The sequence below is a fragment of the Tamandua tetradactyla genome, chromosome 4 (assembly GCF_023851605.1).
Source record: "Tamandua tetradactyla isolate mTamTet1 chromosome 4, mTamTet1.pri, whole genome shotgun sequence".
NCBI lineage: Eukaryota > Metazoa > Chordata > Mammalia > Pilosa > Myrmecophagidae > Tamandua > Tamandua tetradactyla.
The window spans coordinates 41,983,436-41,997,323 of NC_135330.1; the positions used below are offsets into that span (position 1 = coordinate 41,983,436).

The following is a 13,888-nucleotide window of genomic DNA, read 5'->3' on the forward strand; positions in this document are numbered from 1 at the left end:
AGAACTGTACTATGAACTTGTTTTGGTAGATAACAAATGTCAATGAATGTTCAATCTCAAAGGGGGAGCTCAGGGTAACATGAAACTCTACTAGGCTTTTCGTGGGGTTGGTAAAGGAATTGTGAAGAGCACTGGACTGAGAAAATTTTTCCCAAATCTTTCTCTACCCTCTTTCTTTTGGAATACTCAATCTTTTATAGGCAGCCCACAGATTGATCCTATTCATATTAACAAGTTCTTTCAAAGCTGGGCAGGAACCAGAGTCGAGACCAGGAGCAATACTGTACTGACTCAAGAGAGTCTAAGGCTAAAAGGAACACGAGTTCATCTATGTGGAATTAGATTGAAGCTTGGAGCCAATATTTGAGCTAAAAATAAATAGAATGCATTTCGCTGGGTTATATTTTATTTCTTGGAGATCTAGCTGAAGTGTCACTAATTTTTTGCAAATGGCTAGTCAAGAATAAATGTATTTGGATTAATCACATCTCCCAGGAGATATAACGAACAGTAGGAAGTTAAGGTTAGTTTTTTGATTGAAGGGTGATATGAAAACGGTGTGCTGTGAAGTTCAGTCTGGTAAGCAGTGTTCAGGTATAATGAGAGAGGATAACACTGTATCTACAAAAATCATCCAGAAAGTTGTAGTTAATGCAGGGAGGGATAATGAGGAACCAAACCAGTGAGCTCATGAGAATAGAATGAGAAGAAAAATTAAAGGGACACTGTGGTTACATAAACACAGAGAATAAAGACAAGGACAAATATTGTTTCTTTAATTTATTCATTTTGCAACAGAGGAGATTGCAAGCAGAAAATTCACTTTCAACTTATGGGAAAGTTTGATGAAGTTCAAAATATATTCTATTGCTTAGTAAAATATGTAAAACACGTTTTCTTAATTTTACATCTCCTTTCTACGTTCTTTTGTTTCTTAATTCTTCTGTTATCCAACCATAAGATAAAAATACATGCCATTTTAACATACATTTTCATTCAGTACGGCTTTATAAGATTGTGAGGAGCAGATGAGAAAATATGTTTGAAATACTGAGACTAGAACCTGGCATAAAGCAGGTAATCCATAAATGTGAATTCTCCTCATGATTTGTATCTTTTACGAACACCATTTAAATTGGGACTCTGTGTCTTTATTTTGGCTGAGGACTTAAGTAATAGGTGCCAGCTAACCCTGCATTCAAAATAGGATTTTCAATCCCACTTAAAGTCTCCAGTGTTGGATGGTATGAAGTAATTTTGTGATTCATGGGCTCTCATCCATATTCAAATATAGGATGTTTGAAAGTGAAGAGGCTTGGGTTTATGGAAATTCAGAATTTCTCTGATGAAATGTATTGTGCTATGAGGCCCACCTATGCCAAGGGAATAGTTTGGGGTTTTCTTTCACCTCACTTTAGTGAGAGCTTTTGTGAAGATCACTTGGAGATCTTTGTATGGGTCCCTTGGATTAAAAGGACATAGTATACATCTGTCTGATAAATTCACAGGAAAAGAAAGTCCATTGGCAAGTAGTAGTTCATTACATGGACATGGCTGAGGTATTGGGGAAAAGTGTTTGGGAAATTTACTCCCACTGAGAGTAGGCCAAATATTAATGCATTTTTTGAGATTAGATATGGAATCTGCAGATGGAATGTTGTCAAAATTATTTTGAAAGAGATCCCACTGAAAGAGGCATCTTAAGGAGCCAGGCAACCTCAGCAGAAGGATCCTAAAGTGAAATTTGGATATAAACAGCATCATCGTGGTCAGCTGGACAATGTTGCCTGAATCAAGGGAGGTACAATAGGTGAGGCCAGGCGGGGTAACCAACAATAAGCCCCAGTAAAGCGCTCATGAGAAAACAGACAATTTTAACATTGGCATTAGAGAGAAGAAACCAAAACAAGATTATATTGGTGTCAGTCTAGTAAGAGTTCCCCAATCTCTTTCCTATGTATGCATCTCTTCTTCAACCCTGGAAGAGTCGGGGACTACCTAGTGAATAGAAGAAGGAAAATAAAAGTTCTAGGTAGGACTTCCACATGAAATGCTGGTGGACTAGGAAATTGGACCAATGCTCTCATTAAGAACAATGAGAAAGCCAGCTCAAAATACTTAAAAATGAGAGTGCTAACAAGGCATTGAAGATACAGGGCCAAAATCTGGGAGAAGGAAACAAAGAGATAAGCCCAGCACTGGAGGCTGCTCTTTTCCTAGAGGTGACTATCAATTTTAGAAGAGGTGACTAAGAGGACACGATGAAAAATATATTAGGATGGTCTTCTTTCTCTATCTCTTTTTCCTTCTCTCTCTCTCTATCTACCCATCTATATCAATCAGGATTTTTATGGAAATTAATACAATTCAGTAATTTATAAGGAAATAAAAAAGATAGAATAGGCAAAAGAAGCTTGAAGGACAAAGTAGGAGGACTGATATCATTTCAAGATGTGCAATAATGTGCTTGGCTTTGGTGCATGCATAGAAAAATAGATCAGTGGAACAGAAGAGAGAGTCAAGAAATAGACTCGTAATGCCAGTTGATTTTTTTTAAACAAAGGTGCAACGTAATTCAATAAATGGTTGCAAAGCAATTGTATATCCTTGTGGAACCCTTTTGTGGAGTTCCATAAGGAAAAGTTTTATTGCTACCTCATACCATACATCCCTAAACTTAAATGTGAGGGTTAAAAGTATAAAGCTCTAGTTTAAAACAGAACATCTTCTGGACTTTGGAGTAAAAAGAGATTTCTCGGAGAAAGTCCCAAGAAACAAGAAGCTGAATGTCAAGAGAACCAGAAAAGAAAGGTGAGAGCAACAGATGCCACCATATGCCTTGCCATGGTGCAAGCTAAGAAGCAGAGATCACCAGCAGCAGCCCCAGAATGCCATCGTCTTTGGGAAGAAAACATCACCTCGATGATATCTTGATTTAGACTTTTCCCAGTTTCTGACCATGAGCAAATAAATTCCTGTTGTTTAACCTGACCCATTTCATGGTATTTGCTCGAGTAGCCCAGGAATCTAAAACAATGCTTATTTAATTCAACCTAATTAAATTGTCATGTAATACACAGCATCTCGTGGTTCTGGAAATGCATATTATTTTCTAGTACACAAAGAACCTCTAATTTTTCTTTTCTTTCTTTTTTTTGCTTTTTCCGGAACCATAAACAAATTGCAACAAATTTCCAGAATTGAAGTTAATTTGGACAGTGCTTTCTGATCACAGTGCACTTAAGCCAGAAATCAAGAGCACAAAAATAGCTAGAAACTCAAGATAGGGAAATAGAAAGGAGCTGGAGCAGTCCCTGTCCATTTTTCTATTCCCACACTGAGTCTTGCAGGCTATCAACCTGAAGTCTGGCAGAAGCTGGGGGAAAGGAGAAATTTTCACTTTTAATGCCTTTGGCATTTTGTTTGTTACACCATACAGGACACATTAATTACTTAAATGAAACTATTTTAGGTGATAAAATGGCCCTTATTGTGAGAGTAAACAGAGAAATTAGAGTACCTGCTCTAGGTTTCAACCAATGGGATAGAGCAAAAGGAGAAAACAGAATATATAAAGCAAACATAAGGTAAGTAAGGGAAAATAAAATGCAATTTTTTAAAGATAGCATCCTTTTGAAACCCACTTATTTGAAAATAAACACTTTATGCTTTTCCCCCAAAAAATGCTATATGGGAAAAACAGTAATCTAGATATTTTATATTCATGGCATCAATAATTCATAGCACTTTGGTAACAGCCATTTGATTGCCTGATATTTAATGCTGTTATTTTGGTATTTGGCACTGAGAAAACAAAATGTGACGACCTGAGATACAAAAACCCACCCCAGTACTGGACAGACAGTATAATGAAATGGATAGTAGTTAAGAGGTTAGAATCTAAAGCCAGACTGCTTAAATTCAAATCCTATTCTATTGCTTACTATTATGTGAACCTGGGCAAATACATGGAAAACACTAGCATATACTAAACACTCAATAAAAGCTGGTTATTATTAGTACTTGTTACCTACTTCACCTTGCCGAAAACCCTCTAAGTCAACTTGTATAGCCATTATTGTCGATGGTTTCATGATCGGCCCATAGACCCTTATATGGATGTATCACTGTATGGAATGTCCCCTATTGATGGAAATATTCACTTATTTACAGTGAAAAACACCCTGATCATAAAATGAGTTGCTATGACTCATATCTTGACTCATTGAGAGGAGTTCTGTCATGTAGTTATTGCAATGATTTAAAATAATTTTAGTATGAATATTATTCCTGGCAACAGAGAGAAGACTCTTGATAGCCCCTCCCAACCACACCTTAAGCAGCATCTTTTGGGTGATAAGTGACAGACTCTTTACGGTAGCCTGTTGCTTTGCAGGATGAAAAAAGATGGGCTGGATTTGTTATCGGCCAATGTGTTTCTTCAATGCCAAAACAATTATTTTGAAAGTGGAAAAACAAACGACGTTTTGGCATTAAACCCAATTCGTTTTCTTTGATTGAATTCGGGATAATTTTGTTTCTTTTCTGATTATTATTCATTCTCTATATTCTAGAAGGAAAATTCCACTACTTAGTATACAGATAGTCTATAATTTGGCCCATGCCTATTGCCCAGATTGTCTTACAATTATTCTTCTATCAACATGGAGCACTTCTTTTCCCACCATGCTCTCTCCTCAGCTTTGGTGTCCTTTCATCCACCCCTGTCAATATCAAGCTTGAATATGAGCTAGTTACCACCTCCTTCAAAGCCTTTTCTACTGCCTGTTTAATCCTCAGTAGAAATATCTCCCTTCCCTCAACTCATGTTGTACATTTAATCTCTCTCATAACTTCTTACATATTCTATTTCTGTTTTCTGGCAATTTGGGTGCATGTCTTATTGTCTATGTTAAATCATAAGCTTGCTGAAAACAAATCATCCCCTATTTAAATCTGACTAGCCTACTGTCGTGCATATATTTAATGCACAGTAATAACGTTTAAATAGATAAATGAGCTCAAAGCTAAAAGTGTTGTATGGTAATTGTACTTTTAGGTAAATAAGTGGAAATGGCGATAAGTGGAAAAGCATCACCCTGTCTCAAAGATTGCTAAATTCATAGGTAATTAAGGAACAGCCATAAAATAGCAACCATAGTAAATATGAATAATTATTTGAATTTCAGAAATACAAAAATTACTCAGTCAATTTACTTAGAAAGCAAGACCTATCAAAATAAATGTATTTGGTTTTGGTGTAGTAATTCCTTGAAATTCTCTTGTTTATATTTAAATGAATTTAGAAAAATCTTCCCGAAATTTCCAGGTCAGAGTATTAAGACCATATACAATTATTTTTTTATGTCTATGTCTTCTAAGAGCATTCATCTTATGTTTTCCTTTGCTTGCATGTTGTTACTGCTGATTAGGCATCTTATTTATAAGAGATTTGCTGCATATCTGAAATAATTTGTGTGTGCAATTTCCAGTGGTGTGTGCATCTCTTTTAAGAAATGGAAAGCAAATGTTTTTTAATTAGTTATGTACTCATTCAAAGAGTGGCATCTTTAAAAAAAAATCTGTATTCTACATTTATTTGTTAAAGCTACCTTTTATATAAAGATTAAAAGAACAGCAAATTTTCAGAGTTTATTAATTACACAGCTCAGAGCAATGAATATTATTAATAGAAATTATTAATTAGATGCTCACTGCCCAGTTAAAATCATTCACAGCTGGATTGTGAGCCACTGAATTGGATTGTAAGGTGTTTGAAGAGAAAGTTCATGTCTATATTTGTCTGAATTCCTGATTCCTGGTATAAAATTGGTGCTCAAAAAATTCCTGAAACAGTGATACATGAGTGAATGAGTAAGTGAATGAATGAATGTTGCTCTTCCTTCCGGCTCTGGAGATGGAGGCGACATACCTGTCAGGGAAACCAAACAATTGGCTTCATCTCCAATTGCTAGACTAAAATTAAACTCAAAATATGATAGGACCTGCTTCAGTTAACTGTCCAGTCACTTTTTATGAAGTATAATTAATCTTAAATGGGGAGAAATTTTACTACTATGCTTCATCCATCCTCACATCCTCACCTATCCTACTTATGTGGAGATTGTTGGTTTTTGATCAATGATGATTCAGATGGGCATTGTTAAGTGATTCAGAAAGATGTGCTGCGCCCAGGTGATCTATCATTTTTAGAATACTTTTTCTAGTTTTGGCACTGCCCAGTTTTGTCTAGAATGTGAATCTCATTCATTCACAGGTGGTATGGCTACTGGCCAGCAGAGATTTATTTAGAAATTCACACGTAAAATTCAGTTTATAAAATTCTGGACTTTTTATGGAAAACTTAGAAGGTATGTTTAAAAATATAAGCATCACTCAGACATTTCTTCCATGTTCCATGCATGAAAGAAGAGTTCATTAATCTGTTATGTTTTTACCCCAATACTATATTGATTAATTAGTGGGCACTAATTGGCCATCAGATGTTTGCTCTTTGCATAGTCCTGCATTAAGAGCTGGCAAAGAAAGCAATTCTACTTTTGAGTAAATTAAACTCTGATCAGTCTCCTTGGCCTCCGCACCTGCCCTCCCCCACCGCCCACCCTTACCCCAGACCGCTTAGCTTCTCATCCTCTCCCCTTTAGCGCCTTTCAGATGCGGTGGCCTCGGGCGCACGACCCGACACAGGAGAAGGGCCCTGGCCGCGCTAAGGAGGGGAAGCTCCTCCACTGGTGCCTCCTGTCCCTGAGTCTGGGCGCCGGTGGGTCCTGTCTCCTCTCCTCCAAGGGCGGGGCCAGGCGGCGGACTGGTGACCGCAGCTACATCCGGGAGGCGACTGGCCGAATGCGAGATGACCAAGGAAAAAGGTTCGAATGGGTGAAATAGACTTTAAAGTTATGGCGCAAGACGAGTTCATTCTAAGATGGAAACAGTATGAACCATATTGGATCTTTACTCTAACGATTTAAGTGGCTTAAGAGAATGTGAAGAAAAATTAAAGCAAGAGACTGTGTGCAGGGAAAACACCCTTGTAACGAGGCTAGCAACCAAGGAACAAGAGATGCAAGAATGTTCTACTCAAATCCAGTACCCGAAGGAAGTCCAGCAACCTAGTGTTGCTCAGCTTGGGATCAGCAATGGTGGACGCAGCCATGAACCTGTTTTTCCTAAAAACGAAAGACGAGCAGGAACAGACTAAAGACAAATGGGAACAAGCCCAAAATGAATTGACTGTCTGGAAGTTTATGCTTGATAGGTGAACTGTTCTAGTTTGCTAGCTGCCGGAATGCAATATACCAGAAACGGAATGGCTTTTAAAAAGGGGAATTTAATCAGTTGCTTGTTTACGGTTCTAAGGCCAAGAAAATGTCCCAATTAAAGCAAGTTTATAGAAATGTCCAACCTAAGGCATCCAGGAAAAAATACCTTGGTTTAAGAAGGCCGATGAAGTTCAGGGTTTCTCTCTCAAGTGAGAAGGCGCATGGTGAACACAGTCAGGGCTTGTCTCTCTGCTGGAAGGGCACATGGCGAATACAGCGTCATCTTCTAGCTTTCTCTCCTGGCTTCCAGTTTCATGAAGCTCCCAGGGAGGTGTCTTCCTTCTTCATCTCCAAAAGTCACTGGCTGGTGGACTCTCTGCTTCGTAGTATTGCTCTCTCTGAATCTCTCATTCTCCAAAATATTTCCTCTTTTATAGGAAACCAATAAACCAATCGAGACCCACCCAAATGGGTGGAGATATGTCGCCCCCTAATCCAGTTTAACAACCACTCTTGACTAAATCACATCATCCAGGGAGATGATCTCATTACAGTTTCAAACACAGTATTGAATAGAGACTATTCTACCTTTATGAAATGGGATTTATATTAAAACATGGCTTTTCTTCAGGGGCATACTTCCTTTCAAACCAGCACATAAACAAATCATATTCCCCAGTCAAAAAATCCCTGATAGTCCCCTAAAAGAAAGCAGTGGTGGTCCGGATGGGTCCCTGGTCCAGATAAATCCTCACACCTAACCCAGCCTCTCCAGAACATCAGATAGTCCCATCTCCCTACCCCATGTTGGTGACAGACCTTCCAATATCAAAGATACAGAGTTGCCAGAGCCCAGACAACCCCAATGAGAGGTATGGTAGGATCAGAGGTGATGGAATTCTACATAGAAGATAGGACTTAACAAATGAATGTGAGTGCTGAATCATTACAACCGTAAACAGGAGACTCTTTTAGTCTCCAGTACTTTAGAACAGCTAGAAGTGAAAACCTCAAATTGTGAAATTGTAACCCATGTCAAAGTCTGAAATATGTTCTACAACTAATTGTGATGCTGTACTTGTAAATTTATAGCTTTTTTGTATATATGTTATTGTTCACAAAAATAGAAGAAAAAAGAGTAGATTGTGATGATAAAAAAGTATTTAAGCCCTCTAGCCTCTTATATTCTGGAGCAGCTAGAAGGAAAAAGATAAGAGGACCATATGGTAGCCCACGACAAACTCTGGGATCTGTCTTGTAACTACTTTTTGAAGAGTGCTTTGAAAACTATTGCTTTTTTATTTATTTACTTTGTATACATGTTACTATACAATAAAAAAGTTTTAAAAAAGAGATAAAAGCAGGTGGTGGAGTTTGGAGGTAGGGTTTACCAAATGAGTATGATTGTTGAATTATTATACTGATTTTTTTTTTTTTTAGTCTCTAGTATCTTAAAGCAGCTAGAAGTAAAAACCTAAAATGATGGAATTGTCATCCATACCAAAATCTGAATCTGTTCTACAACTAATTGTTGCGTTGTGCTTTGAAATGTATTGCTTTTTTGTATATATGTTATTTTTTTCAGAAAAAAGTCGATTGTGATAATAAATGCACAGCTATGTGATGATATTGTGAAAAACATAGATTTAATTCCTTTTACCATGTAAATAATAAATACAAAATAATTAAAAAAAATTGAAAAAAAAAAGTAAGCAATGGTAGGACAGCTAAGTAGTTTCCACACCAAGGCTCAGATTTTCTTTTAGCCAAAATAAGTAAATAAAGTAAGCAAGCAAATAAAAAAATAAATAAGCAAAGCCACATTCTTATACTCTCCAGCTTGTAATGGTTACCAAAAAACTTACCAGGTGAAACTTGTTTTTCAGCTTTTTTCTCATCCCGGCTCCCCTCGCTTTGGAGGTTGTTGGTTTGGGACTATTGCAAAGAAGTGGCCCCTCCAAAACTTCCCCTCTAGAATACGTAGACACTTGAGAAAGGAAAGGAGAAACAGAAAAGTCTGTGGCACACTGTGTCTTCAGACAGTTTGGAGGAATGAAAACCTAGAGATTTTAAATCATAGGTGAACATGTAAAATTCCAGTAAAATATAAAAAATGGAATATGCATGGCTCTTAAACTTGAACATAGTGACTTAGAGATGCCGTATATCAGTTCTGCCAGTAAGACTGTGGACTTCATGTGTGTTTGAACTTCTAAGTCAAAACTCAAATAGGTGAATTTCTCCTTTAAAGGATTTTATTTGCTAAGAACCAACTTTTAATAGTTAGGAGTGAATCAAATTATAACTGTCAGTAAGTAGTTCATATATTTAACCATCATTTAGTTTGGGGTGCTGTATTACTTGATTGAGCCTTGAACGGATGTGCTTTTAACCAATGGTTTGTTCTTTGAGTGGTTGCTAATACTGCAGATAATATCACTGAGGACTGTACAAACATTTAGGTTGGTATCTAACTGCAGATTTAAACTGTTCAAAGCATTATAAATACACATTTCACAACTAGACTGAATGTTGGCTGTGATGAGACTCACCACCGCATTATTTTTTCAGTAGTGAAATTTATTAAATCACCCATTCCTTCAAAAAGCACATGTTAGAAGAGCATTGCCAATGGTGTCAATGGGGGAATGTGTTCTTTCTTTGTCTTTAGGCCTTATGTGTTTCGTTCGTGATATTAAATTAAATGTGCTTTGAAATAGTTGTTTCTGAAAAAAATCAGGAATTTGTGTCACACTATACAAAAAAGTAAACATCGCAACACATTTATCCTTATATTCAACGCTAAACAAACGTGTCTACGGAGTTATTTGTGGTAAGGCAATTGCTGAGAGCTGAGGTGCTGCATCCAACTGAGATCAGTCTTACAGTGCTGTGTAATTTTTCACAGTTGGTCTTGACAGGCTTCCACAACACTAACCTTCTCCACCAAGTCTAGGAAATGTCCTGTTACTTTGAATGCTGCCGCCAGGATGCAAGGATGGGCATTAGGTAGGAGCCACTTCAAAATCCTAACGTTATATCTACAACTTGTCTTCAATTTTTTCATGTTTCCTTTTTTCTTTCACATCACTGGAAAAGGTAACCACCTGCCATTTATTTCTTCCATTTGTGCTTTAGATCCCAGTGTCTGCTTCTTTTACCTCAGTTTTCTATTCCCCCTCTCCTGGTTCCTTCCCATCAACAATTAGACACACTCAATTTCTCATTTGAAATAAGAAAATCCCTTTCAACTTCATAGCCCCTTTTAAGCACTACCCTCTTTCTCTTTCCACTCCTCTTGAAAGAGAAGTTTCACACTTTTTATATCTCATCACTCATCAAAACACTCCAATCTGACATCTACACCCAACTCTTCAGAAACTGTTGTCAAAAAAAGGTCACCAGGGATCTCCTTGTCACTCAGACCAGTTAAAACCTTCGAAATGTTATCTTGCTAAACTCTCCATAATATTTACTTTTTATTATTCTGTTCTTTTAGGAGCACATTCCCGGTTTCCAATGATAATAGCATCTCTTCCCCAAATACACCTCTCCTTTTTTTAACAGAACCCAGATTTTGTTTTCAAATATTAGGTGACACTGAATTCTAGGAAGATTATGCCATTCTGTATTACTGATGGAACTTAAGGGAGGACATGTGAAGTAACTGTAGCTAAAAATGCACAAGGACAACCTGGTTGGGGGAATGCTGGCAGACCCTTGAATGAGTTATGTGAGGGAGTGATGTCTAAAGCTCTGAAAGCCATAAAATACCTAAAAAGGAGAGGCAGTATAATATAATGGTTATAAGCATAAATCACTATGAGTTCAAATTCAAGCTCTCCAAAATGCTATCTTATGACTTGATTAAGTTACTTAATCTTTCTGTGTTGACCTTTCCCCATCTGTAAAAGATAAAATAGGAGTGTTGATAATAATGGTAACTACCAGAGAGGGTTATAATAAGGATTAAATGCATTACCTTTTATCAAGTACTGGACCTGGCACAGCGTATGTATTTGTTAAATACACCTGAGAACAAAATCTAATAGAAGCTTGCTTTTGGATTTGTTAAATTTGAAATGTCTACTGGTAATCCAAACGGAGAGTTTGAGTAGGCCGTTCAGTTAAACAATTTTGGATTCAGGGAGTAAAATCAAGCTGGACATATAAATTTGGAAATCATTAGCACATGGATGAGATATAGAATCATAATACAGGATGAATAACTAAGGGATTGACTGTAGAGAAAAGAGAAATAGTCCAAGGACCAGACCCAGAGGCACTTCCATATTCTTAGGGGCAAAGGTGATTAAGTAAGATAGTAAAAAAGCCATTTATTCTAGAAGCCAAGTGAAGGAAGCATTTCAGGGACATGGCAGCAAGCAACCATGCAAGTCTGCCACAGTTCAAGTAAGATGAATGTTGAGAATTGACCATTAGATTTATCAGCATGGAGTCAATGTCAGTTAAATTCTATTTTACTTAAGGTCTCAGCTTAGACTTTATCTACTCTGAGAATTCTTCCCTAACCTACAAGGCTAGATTAAGAACCCTTCAAAGCATTCCATTTCATACCTATTAATTTATGCTTACTTGACTGTTTTGAAATTGCCCTTTTAATTATGTCTTGCCCTCTAAACTACTTATGCCTTGAGGACAAAGATGGAGTATGACCACCATAGTGACTTGTACAGAATCTGGCAAAGAGTAGGACGTTTTTTGCCAAATCATATTTAAGTGAGTTGCCTGTCATTTGTACCAGAAATCTAACCCTGATAGGTTAAGAAAAAAAGGGTGGATAACAGGGAGTAGCCAGGTCTAGCAAGTATCAATGATACATCGTTGGATGACAAAGACAAAGACCTCATTGGTTTACTTCCAATTCAGAGAAGCTTGTTACAACAATACATATGAGCTTCTAAAGGAATATTTAGGTGTGCCGGTTACCTGGGGCAGGAGAACAGCCCAAAGCCAGCTAAGCAAATAACGAACCAGCTGTCATTAGTCAGACATGCCCACCTTAACAATACCTTATCAATGCATAACTTGTAATTTTCCCAAGAGTTTTCATGGAAGAGCTGCTAACAAAGCTATGAAATGTGCATAGCTCACTTAGACATCTTACTTTCTGAAAAATCGGCCTAGGTTATATTTATATGAAAATGTTTTTGTTGGAATAGAGCATTATGAATTGGTTTCCTTATCATTTGTAAAGGTTTATATAATTTTTGCCCATAGTCCCCTTTAAGGTGGAAATATTCCTAAACAAGTCTGTATGGCTGATTAGAACAGTAATCAAATTACTAATTACACAATAAAATTGATATTTGTGATTATATAAAAATCTTAGTAGTTAATTTTGATTTTAAGGAAACAACTGCATCATTAATAATGCAAACCACTCTAACACTACATGTTTTGTTTATAGGACTTGTGGAAGTCGATTAAGACACATTTTTTTCAATTGACAAGGGGAGAGCTCTAATTTTGAATTTTTATATAATATTAATTATTTTGTATTAGTACCAGTCCACACCTTGCTAAGTTACTAAGTTATTCTCTTAAGAAACCATCCTCAGCATACTGAGGTTTACGTTACATAGCTGTCCAGTTACATCAATATCTCAGAAATATTATATATATATAAAATATAAATTTAAGCTATGAAAAATCTTATTAGGTTGAACCTAACTATACAGTGTAAAGTAAATGACAAATCATAAAGGACCTAGTAAAAGGTTCTTAAAATTTCTTAGTCACTGCTCTAAAGTGACTACAAGTAAGGTGATTCATTTTTTAAAAACCATTATTTAAAAATAATTTATCAGAAATTATTCATCTGGATGACTGTAGGACCCTTCACAGTAGTAACTTCAGTGGTCTTATAAGTAGTCCATTGTTCGTTCAATATTTTCTGACCTTTTGGGTATTTTGAATAGCGATAGTGTTGTTTTATTATGTGTTTAATGTACTAGGGGATTGGTTTATCAGAAAACGTTCACTTGGATGCATTGCATCTTGTTCTTTTTTCTTTGAAATTTAAAGAAAAAAATTACTGAAGTTCTGAAAAACAATTCCTAAAAGATTAACTTTTCCAGAAAACTGTAGCTACACAGTGCATTGCATCTATCATGTTAAAACATGCATTAGCCACAAATACAAAAGCCATGAGGTGAGCCACCATGCTTCAACCATCTGAGCAAAGATAAAATGCCTAAGGAACAGGGTGGATGACTTGCAAAAGATGCATTCTTTACTCTAAGCACCATAAAAAAAAAAAAGCACAAATGAATGAGTGTGAACAGTTATAAGCACTGAACTGAACCTTTGGCACTAATCAGAGCATTTCATCAAACATCATTAACACATATTATCAAAGCGCAGAGTGTCAAAGGAATGGAACCACCAGCATTCAAAAGCAGCTCTGTCAATTGGCCGTGAAACATTCTATAGCATGTCCTTCTGTAATTCATCACTGAAAACACTAACAATTTTGAAATTAAAAAAAAAGAAAAGAAGAAAAAGAGGAGCATAACCCCTATTAGTTTCTATTTAAAATTAAACAGAAAACAAACATACATCAATTCTGTTATACACTAACATTT

At 36.5% G+C, this 13,888-nt stretch overlaps 1 pseudogene; it reads left to right on the forward strand.

Moving 5' to 3' along the window:
• The first annotated feature begins 3,480 nt into the window (after positions 1-3,480).
• LOC143680222 (pre-mRNA-splicing regulator WTAP-like) lies at positions 3,481-7,280 on the forward strand (annotated as a pseudogene).
• Positions 7,281-13,888: the final 6,608 nt, after the last annotated feature.